General features: G+C 41.0%; 1 pseudogene; it reads left to right on the forward strand.

Moving 5' to 3' along the window:
* Window positions 1-11,401: 11,401 nt before the first annotated feature.
* On the forward strand, window positions 11,402-11,567 carry LOC114630880 (annotated as a pseudogene).
* Window positions 11,568-13,802: the final 2,235 nt, after the last annotated feature.

The raw sequence follows: 13,802 nt of genomic DNA on the forward strand, positions 1-13,802 counted from the left end.
TGAGAGGAGAGGAGAGGAGAGGAGAGGAGAGGAGAGGAGAGGAGAGGAGAGGAGAGGAGAGGAGAGGAGAGGAGAGGAGAGGAGTGTGAACAAGTCCCTGTTAGACATTCTTACAAGGTCTATGACACTATAATAGGTGATCTTCTATGTCAGGATGCTTATGAAAACATTCTTTTTTATTTTAATTGAAAATAGATTTTTTTCCTGATTATTTGTACAGTTTCCCCTCCCCAAACACTCCTCTGGTTTTTTTTTTCCTTGTAATTCCCTTACATCTAGATTCACATTCTCTCTGTCTCTCCTTAGAATACAAAAAGGCATCTAAGAAATAATAATAAAGTAAAATAAAACTACACACATAATAAAACTTGAATAGGACAGAGCAGACAAACAGAGGACAAAGATCCAATGGAAAAATCACAAGAAACACATATAGATGCAAAGACACATACGTGGGCATACACAGAAATCCCATAAAGGCACAAAACTAGAAGCCAGAATAATTATGAAAAGGATCTGTAAATTCAAAAACAAAAACAGAAAAGAAAGGAAGAAAAGAAAAGAAAAGAAAGAAAAGTAAAGAAAAGGATATCATGACACATTATAACTCAAAGAATGTTCAAAGATTACCATTGAGTTTGTTTTGGGTCTGCCATCTATTGATGGGCATAGGACCTGCCCTTATGACTAGTTTCTTTTTCCAGTGAGACTCCCTTGGAGAAAACTTATTTATCATTCATATTAGCTATGAATTTGAGATAGCTTTTGGGTTAGGAATGGGAACTTATTTTCACTTCTCCTTTCAGTTCTAGGACACTTAACTGCTGCAGACCCTTGCAGGCCATGTGTGTGCTATCACAGTGTGTGTGTGTGTGTGTGTGTGTGTGTGTGTGTGTGTGTGTCATGCTATGTTTAGACAACATTTATCCTTGTTATCCCTTTGGATCTTATACTCTTTCTACCTTGTTTTCTGCTGAGTTCTCTGAGCCCTGAGGGGAGGGATTTGATGGAGATATCTCATTTAGAACTGAGCATTCCAAGCTCTGTCACTCTCTGTTCATTACCTGGCTGTGGGTCTCTGAATTTGTTCCTATCTACTGCAGGACAAAGCTTCTATTAGAAAACTTTGTCTCCCTGCAGCATGGCTATTTCATTTAGATATCCTTCGTATATGTATACATTAGGAAGCTTCTACTATATTATGTCCCTATAGGACCTGTCAACTGGCCCTTAGTTTTACTTGATGCTCCTCAAATTCCCTTCTCCACTCCTCTCCCCTCCTCTCACTATTTGATACTCCCATTTCAGCCCTCCTCCTAGTCATCCATCTTGTCATTTCCCTTTCCAACCAAGATCCAACATCCCCCCAGTTCCTTTCTCTGTATTTGACCTCTGCGGTTATATGGATAAGAGCCTGCTTATCAAAATTTTAACAACTAATATCCACATCTAAGGACATACATAGCATATTTGCCTTGTTTTAGGTATAGTGTTAGTGGGTTACCTCACTCAAGAACATTTTTTTTGTAGTGCAACCAATTTACCTACAAATTTTTGTTTCATTCTTCATGACTGAGTAATATTCCATCATGTAGATATACCACATGTTCTTTATCCTTTCATCCATTTATAGACATCTATTATGTTTCCTATTTATCACTATTAGGAATAAAGTAGCAAAGAACATGGTTTAGCAATGAAAAGTTTCCACAAAAATTAATGGTAACCCCTCTTTCCCTCAATCCTGAAGACCAATCAGAACACAAAATTGTTCACAATGCTTTTAAATTTTTTATGTCAGACAACTAAAATGTTCTTTGTATGCTAGGCTCATCTGCTTCTACCCTTTCCTGTTATTTCCAGGTTTTCAGAAGATCTATCATTATTCATACAAATTTATTTAAGAACACATATGTTCAATTTTGTTGACTGTTGCTAAGATTTGGGATAGAAGCACTATATAAACTCTGTACATGTGATTAGTTGAACTTCATTATGATAACACTTTTGGTTTCAAAAATGAAAATAATATAAGTTTGAATATAAAATGTATATGTATGTGTGTGAGAGAGAGATTCATGAAATATTTGTATTATTTCAAATCATAGTCTTGGCTTTCAGCACCATCAACAATGAGTGACACTGAATTATTTGATGCCAACACTGCTTCCTTATTTACTTCTCCATTCCTAGTTCCATACTTTGCTCCCTTTTCAAGAACTCAGTGACTTCAGTTAGGTCTCAGATTTGAGATCCTGCAGTATTTTTCGTTGATTTATTTCACTTTTTATAATATTACCCATATTCATTTGGGTTACAAATTGTAACATCTTCTTTAGTTATGAAGGTGATGGGAAGGAAAATAAGGGAGTAAGTCCAAGGTTATGGACTGGTAATTATATATAAGATGAATTCATCTAGAGCTTCTACGTGGATACAGAAGACTGGTATGACAGTTTCTGCCATTCTTTAGAAAGAGTCATTTACTACACTGCAGTTGAATCCTACCAGGTTGCATGTTGTTTATATGTAAACAAACAGTATTTGCCTATTAGCAGATAGGAATAAAGAAAAAGTAGGTCAGGCTGACCTCGAACTCCTGATCCTCCTGCCTTGGCCTCCTTTAGCAAATCCTACCTGTGTGCACCTACAAAACTGGCAAGGAAGTAAGGGGAGTGGCAGGATCGGGTGTGGGAGAAGACAGGGGAGATTTATAGAGGATCAGGAAATTAAACAGAGGTGTGTAGCAATGGAGGATAAAGAACTGCAGGTAGTCAAAGAGAAATCACAGACACCAGAAAAACAAGAGGCTCCCAGGACCAGACAGGGATGACATTAGCTGAAATATCCAACTAAGGGGAGAGAGAACTTATAGAGACCATATCCAGTGGTTAGGCACAGGTCTCAGTTGAAGGATGGGGCCAACCACTCTTCTAAAAAAAAATTTTATTTCATCTTTTTTTTTTAATACTCCAGATTTTATTCTCCTCCCTGTCCACCCTCTGACTATTCCACAACCCATACCTCCTCCCCACTCCCTTATCTCCACAAGGATGTCCCCACCCCTCCACTCTCCACCCCATCAGATCTTTAAACTCCCTGGGGCCTCCAGTCTCTTGAGGGTTAGGTACATCTTCTCTGACTGAATCTAGATCCAGAAGTCTTCTGCTGTATATGTGTTGGGGGCCTCATATCAGCTGGTGTGTGCTACCTGGTTGGTGGTCCAGTTTCTGAGAAATCTCAAAGGTCCATGTTAATTGAGACTGCTGGTAGTCCTACAGAGTCACCCTCCTCCTCAGCTTCTTCCAGCTTTTCCCTAATTCTACTACAGAGGTCAGCAGCTTCTGTCTATTGGTTGAGTGTAAATATCTGCATTTGGCTCTTTCAGCTGTTTCTTGGATCTTTTCAGAGAGCAGTCATGATAGGTCCCTTTTTGTGTGCTCTCTATAGTCTCATTAATAGTGTCAGGCCTTGGGGCCTCCCTTTGAACTGGATCCCACTTTGGGCCTGTCACTGGACCTCCTTTTCCTCAGGCTTCTTCTCTCCATTTCCATCCTTGTAGTTCTTTCAGATGGGAACAATTATGGCTCAGAGTTTTGACTGTAGGATCACAACACCATTCTTCACGTGATACCTTGTCTTTCTGCTGGAGGTGGGCTCTACAAGTTCCCTCCCCACTGTTGGGCATTTCATCTAAGGTTCCTCTCTTTGAGTCTCTCACCTCCCAGGTCTCTGGTACATTCTGGAGGGGTCCCCCCCCCGACACACCATCCTCCCGAGGTTGGCTGTTTCCATTCTTTCTGCTGGCCCACAGGGTTTCTGTCCTTTCCCCCAACCCAATACCAGATCATTTCCCCTCCCCCAACACAATCCCCTTTCCCACTCAGTTCCCTCCCTCCCTCTCCACTTATGATTGATTTCTTTGCCCTCCCAAGTGGGATTGAGGTACCCTCTCTTGGGCCCTTCAGTTTGTTGACCTTTTTGAGTTCTGTAGACTGTATCTTGGGGATTCTGTACATTTTTGGCTGATAGTCACTTGTTAGTGAGTATATACCATGCATGTCCTTTGGGGTCTGAGTTACCTCACGCAGGATGATATTTTCTAGTTCAATCCATTTGCCTGCAAAACTCAGGATGTCTTCCTTCTTGATAGCTGAGTAGTAAATGAACCACATTTTCTTTATCCATTGTTCTGTCATGAGACACTGGGTTGTTTCCAGCTTCTTGTTATCACAAACAAGGCCTATTTGAACATAGTGGAAAATGAGACCCTGTGGACTGGTGGAGCGTTTTTTGGGTCTATTCCCAAGAGTGGTATCGCTGGGTCTTCAGGTAGATCTATTTCCAATTTTCTGAGGAAACTCCAGATTGATTTCCAGAGTGATTGTACCAGTTTGCAATCCCACTAGCAATGGAGGAGTGTTTCTCTTTCTCCAAATCCTCACTAACATGAGCTGTCACCTTGAGGTTTTGATTTTAGCCATTCTTTTTTTTTTTCTTTGTAATTTTTTACTGGATATTTTATTTACATTTCCAGATGTAATCCCCTTTCCCCATTTTACCCCCACCCAGGTACACCTTATCACATCCCTCCTCTTACTACTGCTCCTATGAGGATATGGCCCCACACACCCTCCCACTCCCACCTCCCCACCCTCGATTTCCCCCACACTGGGGCATCCAGCCTTCACTGGACCAAGGACTTCCTCACCTACCTATGTCTGGTAATGTCACCCTCCCCTACATATACAGCTGGGGCAATGGGTCCCTCCCTATGTGCTCCCAGGCTGGTGTTTTAGACCCTGGGAGCTCTGGTTGGTTTATATTGTTTCTCTCCCCACAGGGCCACAAACACTTTTAGCTCCTTCAGTCTTCTCTCTCACTCCTTCATTGGGAAACCCATGATCAGTTCAATGGTTAGCTGTGAGCATCCACCTCTATATATACTGTATATTTCAGGCTCTGGCAGACCTCTAAGGAAACAGCTATATCAGACTCCTGTCAGCATGTACTTCCTGGCATCCACACCAGCATCTACATTTGGTGACTACACAAGGGATGGATACCCAGGTAAAGCAGTCTCTAGACAGCTCCTGCTTCAGTTCCTGCCCCACACTTTGTCTCCATATTTGCTCCCATAAGCATATTGTTACTCCTTCTAAGAAGAGCCAAAGCACCCACACTTTGATCTTCTTTGTTCATGAACTTCATGTGGTCTGTGAGTTATATCTTGGATATTGCAAGCTTTTAGGCTAATATCCAATTATCAGTGAGTGCATACCATGTGTGTTCTTTTGTGATTGGCTTATCTCACTCAGAATGATATTTTCTAGTTCCATCTATTTACCTAAGAATTTTTCAATTTCATTGTTTTTAATAGCTGAGTAATATTCCATTGTGTAAATGTACTACATTTTGTGTATCCATTCCTCTGTTGAAGGAGATATGGGTTATTTCCAGCTTCTGGCTATTATAAATAAGACTGCTATGAACATAGTGGAGCATGCGTCTGTTTTGGAGCATCTTCTGGGTATATGCCCAGGAGTGGTATAGCTGGGTCCTCAGGTAATGCTATGCCCAATTTTATGAGAAACCACCAGACTGATTTCCAGAATGGTTGTACCAGCTTGCAATCCCACCAACAATGGAGGAGTGTTCCTCTTTCTCCACATCCTCACCAGCATCTGCTATCACCTGAGTTTTTTTGTCTTGGCCATTCTGACTGGTGTGAGGTGGATTCTCTGACTTGTTTGAATTTGCATATCCCTGATGACTAAGGATATTGAACATTTCTTTAGGTGCTTCTTGGCCATTTGAGTTTCCTCAGTTGAGAATTCTTTGTGTAGCTCTGCACCCCATTTTTAATAGGGTTATTTGGTTGTCTGGAGTCTAATTTCTTGAGTTCTTTGTATATATATTGAATATTAGCCCTCTATTAGATGTAGGATTGGTAACAATCATCCATCATGATCAAGTAGGCTTTATCCCAGGAATGCAGGTATTTTTCAATATTTGGAAATCCATCAACATAGTTCATTATATAAACAAACTCAAAGGAGGAAAAACCCACATGATCATCTCACTAGATACTGAGAAAGCATTTGACAAAATTCAACATCCCTTCATAGTAAAAGTCTTGGAAAGATCAGGAATTCAAGGCCCATTCCTAAACATAGTAAAACCAATATACAGCAAGCCAGTAGCCAACATCAAACTAAATGGAGAGAAACGTGAAGCAATTTGACTAAAATCAGGCACTAGACAAGGCTGCTTATGCTTTCCCTACCTATTCAATATAGTATTGAAAGGCCTAGCCAGAGCAAATAGAAAACAAAAGGAAGTCAAACGGATACAAATAGGAAAGGAAAAAGTCAAAATTTCACTATTTGCAGATGATATGATAGTATACTTAAGTTACCCCAAAACTTCCACCAGAGAACTCCTAAACCTGACAAACAACTTCAGCAAAGTGGCTGGATATAAAATCAACTCAAACATATTAGTAGCATTCCTCTACTCGAAGGATAAACGGATTGAGAAAGAAATTAGTGAAATGACACCCTTTACAATAGTCACAGACAATATAAAATATCTTGGTGTGAATCTAACCAAGCAAGTGAAAGATCTGTATGACAAGAACTTCAAGTCTCTGAAGAAAGAAATAGAAGATCTCAGAAGATGGAAATATCTCCCATGCTTGTGGATTGGCAGGATTAATATAGTAAAAATGGCCATCTTGCCAAAAGCAATCTACAGATTCAATGCAATTCCCATCAAAATTCCAAATCAATTCTTTATAGAGATAGAAAGAGCAATTTGCAAATTCATTTGGAAAAACAAAAAACCCCAGATAGCCAAAACTATTCTCAACAATAAAAGAACTTCTGGGGGAATCACCATCCCAGATCTCAAGCTGTACTACAGAGCAATAGTGATAAGAACTGCATGGTATTGGTACAGTGATAGGCAAGAAGATCAATGGAATAGAATTGAAGATCCAGAAAAGAACCTACACATCTATGGTCACTTGATCTTTGACAAAGGAGCTAAAACTGTCCAGTGGGAAAAGGACAGCATTTTCAACAAATGGTGCTGGTTCAACTGGGGGACAACATGTAGAAGAATGCAAATTGATCCATTAATATCTCCTTGTACAAAGCTCAAGTCAAAGTGGATAAAGGACCTCAACATAAAACCAGATACGCTGAAACTAATAGAAGAGAAGGTGGGGAAGACTCTCGAATACCTGGGCACAGGGGAAAAGATCCTGAACAGATCACCAATGGCTTATGCTCTAAAATCAAGAATTGACAAATGGGACCTTAGAAAATTATAAAGCTTCTGTAAGGTAAAGGACACTGTCAATAAGAAAAAATGGCAACCAACCGATGTTAGCCATTCTGATTAGTGTGAGGTGGAATCTCAGGCTCATTCTGATTTGCATTTCCCTAATAACTAAGGATTTTGGTCATTTCTTTAGGTGCTTCTCAGCCATTTGAGATTCCTCTGTTGTGAATTCTCAGTTTAGTTCTGTACCCCATTTTTTGATTGGGTTGTTTGATATTTTTCTTTTTTGGTTAGCTTCTTAAGTTCTTTATATATTTTGGATATTAGCCCTCTATTGGATGTGGGGTTAGTGAAAGTTTTTTCCCAATCTGTAGGTTGCCAGTTTCTCTTATTGACTATGTCCTTTGCCATATATAAGCTTTCCAGTTTTCATGAGGTCCCATATATCAAATATTGATCTTAGAGCATGAGTTATTGGAGTTCTGATTAGGAAATTTCTCCCTGTGCCAATGAGTTCGAGGCTTTTCTATTCTATTAAATTCTATTAAATTTTTCTTTTCTATTCTATTAGATTCAGTGTCTCTGGTTTTATGTTGAGGTTCTTGATCCACTTGGACTTGAGCTTTGTGCAAGGGGACAAATATGGTTCTATTTTCATTTTCCCACATACAAACCCAGAATTGCTCCTGTCTAAAGGAAGTACAGGGACAAAGAATGGAGCAGAGACTGAAGGAAAGGCTACCCAGATTCCTACCTGGGAATCCAACACATATGCAGACACCAGACCCAGACACTATAGCAGATGTCAAGAAATGCTTGTTAACAGGAGCCTGATATAGCTGTCTCCTGAGAGGCTCACCCAGAGCCCTACTCGTACAGATGGCTATGCTTGCAAACAGGGGAACCTCAATGGAAGAGTTAATGGAAAGATTAAAGGAGCTGAAGGGGTTTGCCACCCTATAGAAAGAACAACATCAACCAACCAGACTCTTCAGACCTCCCAGGAACTAAACCACCAACCAAAGAATACACATGGAGAGACCCATAATCCAGCTGTATATGTAGCAGAAAATGGCCTTGTCTGACATCAACAGAGTGGAGCCCCTTGGTCCTGTGAAGACTTGATGCCCCAGTGTAGGGGAATTCTAGGATGGTAGGGTGGGAGGAGGGGTGGGATGGGGAGTTTTCAGTGAAGAAATCGAGAAAGAGGATAACATTTGAAATGTAAATAAACTAACCAATAAAAAATTCTTTCAATCTCTGCTCCAAGAAAAGAAAAAGTAGGACCACTTGTGATGTGTTCATAGCAGCCTTATTTATAATAGCCAGAGGCTGGAAACAACCCAGATGTCCATCAACATAGGAACGGATACAGAAAATGTGCATTTATATCATGGAGTACTACTCAGCTGTTAAAAACAATGGTTTCATGAAATTCACATGCAGATGGATGGAATTAGAAAATATCATCCTTAGTGAGGTAACCCAGTCACAGAAGAACACACATGGTATGGACTCACTGATAAATGGATATTAACCAAAAAGAAGCTTGGAATACTTATGATACAACTCACAGACCATATGAAACACAAGAAGAAATGAGATCACAACAAAGTGTGGATGTTACAGTCCTATGCAATGGGGGAAGAGAATAATTTCTGGGAAGTAGAAGGAGAGAGAGATATGGGAGGAAAGGAGAAGGGAGAGGTAAGGAAGAGGACCAGTTTAGATATGGGAGCAGATGGGGAAGAAGTACATAGGGTCAGGAATTTGAAAGTAGGTGTGTAGCAGTGGGTGAGGAGGATCTGGTGATAGCCACTAGAAAGTCCCAGATACCAGGGACCCAAGAGGTTCTCAGAACCCAACAGGGAGGACATTAGCTGAAATATCCAACAAAGGGAGCCAGAACCTGTAGAGACATATCCAGTGGATAGGCATGTCCCCAAATTGAGGGATGGGGCCACCCAACCACCTCAAAATATTAATCCAGAATTCCTCCTGTCAAAAGGAAATGCAGGGCTGGGCAGTGGTGTCGCACGCCTTTAATCCCAGCACTTGGGAGGCAGAGGCAGGCAGATTTCTGAGTTCGAGGCCAGCCTGGTCTACAGAGTGAGTTCCAGGACAGCCAGGGCTACACAGAGAAACCCTGTCTCGAAAAAAAAAAAAAAAAAGGAAATGCAGAGAAGAAGAATGGAGCAGAAACTGAAGGAAAGGCCATCCAGAGACTGTGCCACCTAGGGATCCATCCCACATGCAGACACCAAACCCAGACACTATTGCTGATGCCTAAAAGTGCTTACTGAGAAGTGCATGCTGACAAGAGCCTGGTATAGCTGTCTCCTGAGAGGCTCTGCCAGGGAGGACCAGTACAGATGAGGATATATACAGCCAAACATTGAACTGATCCTGGGGACCCCAATGGGGAAGTTAGTACAAGGATTGTAGGAGCTGGAGGGTTTTGCTACCCCATAGAAAGAACAACAATAACAACCAACCAGACCTTCCTGAGCTCCCAGGGACCAACCAAGGTGTTATTACTTTGAATATTACTAGATGTTATTCAGTTCTGGGACTAGAAAGGTAATCTTTCACCTAACACACTCAGCATTTAGAGTGGCTTTTTTTCCATGAGAATGCATTGAAAGGAATAAAGGAATTAATTTTTAAATTTAATTCAATTTTATTTATTTTTTTATTATTTTACTTATTTACAGTCCATCCATTGTCTCCCACTCCTGTTCCCACCTCCCACAGTTCCTCATCCCATTCCTCCCCCTCCCACTGCAGTCTCTGAGAGGGTGCTCTGCCACCATCAGGTCTCCCCCTCCCTGGGGCCTCAAGTCTCTCACTGAAGCCAGACCATGCATTTCTCTGCTGTATATGTGTTGGGGACCTCGGTGCAGTGTAAACTGCCTGGTTGGTGGCTTAGTGCCTGAGAGCTCCCTGCGTCTTGGCTTAGTTGAAACTGCTGGTCTTTTCTGCTCCTCTTTTGATTCTTCCATCCTTCCCCTAACTCAACCACAGGGATTCCCAACATCAGTTCAATGGTTGGGTGTAAATATCTGCATCTATCTCAGTAAGCTGCTGGTTGGTCCTCTCAGAGGAGAGGCTAGGCTCCTGTAGGTAAGCACATCATAGCCTAAGTAATAGTGTCAGGCTTTGATGCCCTCCCATGAGATAGATCACAAGTTGGGACAGTTACTGGATTCTCTTTCCCTCAATCTCTTCTCCATTTGTGTCCCTGCAGTTATTTTAGACAGAAACACTTCTGGGTAAAAAATTTTGACTGTGGGTTTGTAACACTATCCCTCCTCTTGAGGCCCTGTCTATCTACTGGAGGTGGACTCTTCGAGTTTTCTCTCCCCACTTTTGGGTATTTCATCTCCCATTGAGTCCTGATAGTCTCTCACCTCCTTGGTCTCTGGTACTGTCCAGAGGGTCTCTTTACCTCCCATCTTCTGAGGTTCCATATTTCTATTCATTCTGCTGGCCCTCTGGGCTTCTCTCATGTCCCAATACCCCTATACTTTATCATGTTCCCCTTTCCACATTTCTCTCTCCCACCCAAGTCCCACCCACCCTCTGACTCCCGTGATTATTTTCTTCCTCCTTATAAGTGGAATTGAAGCATCCTCACTTGACCTTTCTGCTTGTTAAACTTCTTAAATTCTGTGGGTTGTATCCTAGGTATTCATACTTTGGCAGCTAATATCCACTTATTAGTGAGTATATGCCATCCACATCCTTTTGGATCTGAGTTATTTCACTTGGGATGATATTTTTTAGTTCAATCCATTTTCCAGAAAAATTCATGATATCCTCGTTCTTAATAGCTGAGTAGTATTCCATTGTGTAAATGAACCACATATTCTGTATCCATTCTGCATTTGTGGGACATCTGGGTTGTTTCCAGCTACTGACTATCACAAATAAGGCCACTATGAACATCGTGGAGCAGGTGCCCCTGTGGTATGATGGGGCATCTTTTGGGTATATGTCCAAGAGTGGTATAGCTGGTCTTTAGGTAGTTCTATTTCCAGTTTTCTGAAGTACTACCAGATTGATTTCCAGAGTGGTTGTACCTGTTTGCAATTCCACCTGCTACAAGTAAGTGTTCCCTTTCCCCACATTGTCCCCAGCATGTGTTGTAGTATCTGTTCTTTTTAGTTTAATACCTGATACTTCCTCTATCTGAAGACAACATATTAAATAAATTTTTACAATTAGGAATCGGAATAGGAGCTTGTTCAGTTCACGCCACACATTGACCTGTTAATTTTATTTTTTTAACTTATTCATTTTATATCCTCCTCACTGTGCCTCTCCTACTCATCCTCTCCCAGAATCCTTATCCCACCTCCTTCTTCTCTGAGCAGATTGGCATGCCCCTGGGTAAATACCACCCCACCCCACCATTGAATGCACTTCGAGTCTCTGTGAGGTTAGGTGCTTCTTCTCACACTGAGACCAGACAAGGCAGCCCAACTTGTAGAACATATCCCAATTACAGGCAACAGCTACTGGGATAGCCCCCGTTCCAGTTGTTCAGGACCCACATGAGGGCCAAGCTGCATGTCTGCTACATATGAGTGGGGAGGCATACATCTAGCCTGTGGAGTTCAGGTTAGTTGACACTGTTGGTGTTCCTGTGGAATTCCTGTACCCTTCTGGGCCCCCAAATCCTTTCTCTTATTCTTTCATAAGAGTCCCCAAGCACCATACGCTATGTAGCTGTGGGTGTCTGTACCTGCGGATCCAGCTTGTGGGTGGAGCCTCTCAGAGGACAATATCCTCCTGTCTGTAAGCAAAACAGAATATCATTAACAGTGTTAGTGATGGGTGCTTGCCCATGGGATGGGTCTTAAGTTGGGCTGGTTATTGATTGGCCATTCCCTCAGTTTTTGCTCTATCTCCCATCCCTGCATTTCTTATAGTAGGCTAAATTTTGGGTTGAAAACTTTTAGAAATAATTAAAAACATAGAGCATGACTCTTAGAGAAGTTAAAATTTGGTGGGCAATGTGAGGTTGCTTTGGCTATAGCACTGCTTTGCGGTGTGAGCGGCCATCCTGTATACCTAAAATATGTAAGACAAAAAAGAATTTATAAACCAAATAAGCAATAGTCATGCACCACTTAATGTTTCAGTCAGTGATGGACCACATGTATGATAGTTGCCCATAAAATTATAGTGGAGCTCAAAACTATTGCTGTGTGCTATCATTGCTACCAGAATATGACAGCAGGAAGCATTACTCATGTTTATGGTAGTTCTGGTGTGAACAAACCTACTAAATTGCCAGGCAAAACGAAAACATTTAAACAGGATAATAAACCACTATTGCTGATTAATATAGTTACTAGAAATCCTCACTGTTATTATACATAAGCTCACTGTAAATCAGGATTCTGGGTTATGCTATTAGCAGCCTCACCACTCATAATGACAATTTTCTCAAAGCAGGAAAAGTTCATATCAAGGAACTCATATATATGTCATATTCCTGCAGGTACTGTATGTGTACTCTGTAGTCATTATATAGTGATCAATACATATTTTAGTACATATATATTCCCATGGATATATTCCCATCGATAAGTGACATGACCATGTCATAAGATCAAGACAAGCACTCAAAAACATACATAGTATTTCTCTCTCTCTCTCTCTCTCTCTCTCTCTCTCTCTCTCACACACACACACACACACACACACACACACACACACAAACACACGCATACTCCAAAGAATCCAATGAATCATTCTCTTCTGTCACAGCAAGGACTCTAAAAATGACCTCCTTCTGTTAGATGGTAACAAATGAAAAATTCATTGAAAGTGTATACCACCATGGTATCAGCAACAAATAAAACAAGGAACTAAGCTGGGTTTGATAGCATACACCTATATACCCAGTGCATTAGAGATAGAGCCAGGGGTATCTGAAGTTTAAGGGCAGCCTTGACTACATATTTGAGTTGGTGTCCAAGGCTTAGTTTATATGAGATCTTGGTCAAGTAACTAATGCTCACCCTAAACAAGAACACACAAAATAAAATAGAATTGATGAACTCCAATTATTAGTAAAATAATTTGTTAGAGTTTCAGAGTCTGTTCTGGACACATCATGTAAACTGCCTTGATGATCATTCTATTATTATTTTTATGACATATTTCTAATAAAGGATAAATACATGCCAGTGCTTCCTTCCATAAGAGTTAATTCCTATAGTCCTGTCAAGCACATGGGCAGCAAAATGCCTCTGGGGACAGAGGTCTACCCTAGAAACATTAGAAGGATTATAAAGAATTCCTAGCATGCATGTTGATCAGGGGGTTTTCAGACAATTTCCCACATTTGTCTTCTACAATAATCTACCTATTTTCTACACTGTTCTGTGTGTCTCCTGTGAATTTTTTTCAGCAGAGCTCACAAGGAGAGACAGGCATGGGAGGTCTGAAGCTAGCACTTGGTAATATTTTTATGTTGAAAGAGTGACCAAGCAGCAGACATA

The sequence above is a fragment of the Grammomys surdaster genome, unplaced genomic scaffold, assembly GCF_004785775.1.
Source record: "Grammomys surdaster isolate TR1022 unplaced genomic scaffold, NIH_TR_1.0 347, whole genome shotgun sequence".
NCBI lineage: Eukaryota > Metazoa > Chordata > Mammalia > Rodentia > Muridae > Grammomys > Grammomys surdaster.